This window comes from Thalassophryne amazonica, unplaced genomic scaffold (genome assembly GCF_902500255.1).
Source record: "Thalassophryne amazonica unplaced genomic scaffold, fThaAma1.1, whole genome shotgun sequence".
Classification (NCBI taxonomy): domain Eukaryota; kingdom Metazoa; phylum Chordata; class Actinopteri; order Batrachoidiformes; family Batrachoididae; genus Thalassophryne; species Thalassophryne amazonica.
In genome coordinates, this window is record NW_022986282.1 from 100,118 (window position 1) to 104,056 (window position 3,939).

Here is a 3,939-nt window from a genome sequence, read left to right on the forward strand (position 1 = left end):
GCTACGAGCATTCTGACAGTTAGTGTGACTCGGGGGTGTTGACTCATTTAAACTAACATATTCATCCTGCTGTAACCAGGTTTCTATAAGCCAGGTTCCAGGTTAAATAAGCCAAGTTCGTTGTATTTTGTCCCCATTTTTCATGACCATTTGATAGTTCTCCTTTGTGAATCTACGTGGAGGTTTCTCATCATTTTGTGAGAAATAATAATAATAATAATAATAATAATAATTATAATAATAATAATTATTATTATTATTTAAGCAGATAAAAGCCCATTGAGATTGAAACCTCTTTTACAAGGTGACTTGGCCAAGAAAAGGCAGCAGCACACGTCACAATAGACAGGTTAACATCATCAAGAGAATGTTAATGTTATGTGGGCCGCTGAAGAGGAGGTACTGCTGGCCCACCACCACCAGAGGGCGCCCTGCTTGGAGTGCGGGCTCCAAGCACGAGAGGGCGCCGGACCCTGAAGAAGTGACAGCTGTCATTCATCCCCTGCACCAGCTGTCACTCGTTCATCATCAGCATCACCATCTTAAAAGCCGGATCGGAACTCCACCTCCTCGCCGAGAAATCGACTACCGTGAGGTAATTTTCTCTGCTGACTTTAACACAGTGTTTAGGATTCTGACCTTTTGTTGCAGCCGGTATCCTGTGGTGTTCACCCTTATCTGGAAGTGGCGTGGAGCGTGACGACGACAACCGCGCTACAGATAAGTGGTCACACTAGGAGCTGCACGAGTGTGTGATTCGGAGGTGGAGGTTCTCCTCCTAACTGTGCACAGACTGTAGACCACTGAGTGTAAGGATTTACACTCACTCATCTTTTTCTGCTTTCTGCCAGCAGTACCAGGGTCGACAGCCGAAGACAGAGGTCACCTGGGGATTCGGACTTGGCGGCTCCGGTGTTCTTCAGACCGTGGTGGTGGAGGCCGTGTGGGACGCGGTTCTCTCTCTCGTCGGGGGTCTTCTATCTTCGAGCCTGCCACACGTCACCTGGTGTTCATTGACTTTGCAATTTCTGTACATTTAGTTGTGTATTGTCACAACAGTAAATTGTTACCTTTTGGCTTACTCATTGTCCGTTCATTTGCGCCCCCTGTTGTGGGTCCGTGCTACGACACCTTCCCAACAGTTAATAGCAAATAAAATACAAGGAATATACAGCAAAAACAATCAGCTTGGTCATTGTAATGATGTACAGGATAAAAAAAATAGAATTTAGAAACATGGGAACTGTGCAAAAGAATTCCATTTGTGATCTCTTAAAACAGAGCGGAAGGTGTTCAAAGAAATCAACCCAGACTGTTTGAGTTCCGACTAGAGAATATTTCAGTCAGATGGAGCAGAAAAAGTAAAAGATAGCTTTCCTGCTTCAGTGCGGACACGAGGCACACAAAAGCACAACATGTCGTTGGAGCGCATACCTGAAGGAAACTGGATAAATAGCTCAGAACCAGATTAATAAGAATTTTGTAAACCAGAATTATCCAGTGTATATAACACCTAACAGTCAAAGAGGGCATGCCCGCTTTGGCAGACAACTCACAGTGGCGGGTGAAGAGGCTACGACCAGTGATGGATCTCTGGGCGCAGTGATACAGCAGGGTCAGTGACTGTAGACAACTGGATGAAGCTCACCAATACACAACAATGCTGTAGTCCAATAAGGGCAGGAAGGTAGCAGTTATCAGGAGCTTCTGAGCACTTAAGGAGAAGCATAACTTGTTTCTGTAAAGGAAACCGAGTTTCACCCTTAATTTGAAGATCATGTGTTTAAGATGAACTTTAAAAGAAAGCACCATCTCAGTAGTTAATCCCAAAAACTTGTAGCTGCTGACCAGCTCAAGAACATGACCTTGGGCAGTTTTGATTGATGGTATGCTCTACAAGGAAACAGGTGATTTAGAGAAAAACATTATTATGGATTTTTCTGCATTCAGGACTGGTTTGAATTTCTCCAGATGGCACTGCACTTCATCAAAAGTGGACTGCAAAAATTCAAAGGCCTGTGACACTGAGTTTGAACAACAATAGATTACAGTGTCATTGGCATAAAGATGATAGGAGGCATTTGATAGGTTTACATACAGATCAGTAATATAAATTGTGAACAAAATAGGTCCTAAAACAGAACCTTGAGGAACAACTTTTGTGACCTCAAGGAAGGCAGAGTTAACACCAGCCATCTGAACACACTGAGTCGTGCTAGCCAGACAGTCTGCAACCAAGAAACTGCATGCGTAGAGACACCGTGTTTGTAAAGAGTTTTTTACAAGAGACTGTGATCCACTGTAATGTAAACCTTTGAAAGTTCAAGAAACACAGCAACACAAAACTTTTTAGAATCCAATGCCTCAAATACATCATTTAAAACTGTTAGGATGGCAGTGCTTCCTAAAACCAGACTGGAAATGGTTAGGGTTAGTTATTTGGTTCTAGGAAGTCTTTCAATTGAACACAGACTGACTTTTCAAATACTTTTACCAAAATGCATAATTTTGAATTTGGTCTGTAATTATTCACATTTGAAGGTTCACCTTTTTTTTTTAGCGGTGGGATGACAAAAGCAGATTTCAAAACCTTAGGGAGGTTGTTTGTGACTAGTTAGACACTCAGCAATCAGAACTGCAGGCAACTTAAAAAAAAATGGATCCAAACCACCAGGACCACCTGATTTTTTGGAATTAGTTTCAGTTACAATTTATTTTCATTTATATAGCACCAAATCACAAAAAAAAGTTGCCTCAAGGTGCTTCACACAAGTAAGGTCTAACCTTACTAACCCCCAGAGCAAGAACACAGGCAACAGTGGTAAGAAAAAACTCCCTCTGATGATTTGAGGAAGAAACCTCAAGCAGACCAGACCAGTGGCGCCACAAAAAAAAAAAAAAAAAAAATTCTAAGGGTGGCTAGCGGGGCTAGGCAAAATCTTAGGGTGGCATACCCGACCAAAAAAAAAACAAAAAAAACAAAACTATTTGATATACTGAATTTACAGTATATTCATCTATTTAAACACTGATTTTTTATTATTGCAATCACACTTTAATTACATTAACTTAATATATCTTGTTTTAACACCGTTTTCACATTATTAACTGTTGTGATTTAAAATAATTCCATAAATCCACACAGATCCAATGCGCCCTCATGTGGTGGCTGAGGGGTGGCTCAGAGTAATCTGGTGGTGGCTGTAGCCACCCCTAGCCACCACATGGGGGCGCCAATGGACCAGACTCAGAGGGGTGACCCTCGGCTTAGGCCATGATACAGACACAAATTACAAAACAATTCACAAAACAATATGGAGGAAATGTTGCCGATGTACAGGACAGGAGGGTTACAGAACCAGACACCACACCCATCTCTGGATGGAGCTGCACCTCAAACAGAGACAAAACAGAATCAGACATCAGAAAGACAACAAATACAGGATAATTTGTCAGCATTAAACAACAAGAAAAACAGAAGAAATACTAAGGTGATCGCCGGCCACTAGCCCTAAACTTCACTAAAAGACCACAGAACAGGGGCACGATAAGAGAAAGCTCTGTGACCCACAGACTTCTTATTCACCCTACGGACACAAAGTAGTCCTGCACCCTGAGAATGCAGAGCCCGGGCCGGTACGTAAGGTTTAATTAGGTCAGCTAGGTAGGGAGGTGCCAGTCTGTGAACAGTTTTATAGGTTAGTAGCAAAACCTTAAAATCTGATCTCACTGGGACAGGAAGCCAGTGAAGAGATGCCAAAATGGATGTAATGTGGTCAAACCTTCTGCTTCCTGTCAAACGTCTGGCAGCAGCATTTTGAACCAACTGGAGAGCCTTAATGCTAGATTGCGGTAAACCAGAAAATAGAACATTGCAGTAGTCCAATCTAGAAGAGATAAACGCATGGATGAGGGTCTCAGCATCAGCCATAGACAGGA

General features: G+C 42.3%; 1 long non-coding RNA gene across 1 annotated transcript; it reads left to right on the plus strand.

Annotated features, from left to right (window-relative positions):
• Nucleotides 1-334: 334 nt before the first annotated feature.
• LOC117505972 lies at nucleotides 335-1,223 on the plus strand. The gene is made up of 3 exons (XR_004559321.1): nucleotides 335-375; nucleotides 480-481; nucleotides 1,150-1,223. It is a non-coding gene; the product is annotated as an uncharacterized LOC117505972 (long non-coding RNA).
• The last annotated feature ends 2,716 nt before the right edge of the window (nucleotides 1,224-3,939 follow it).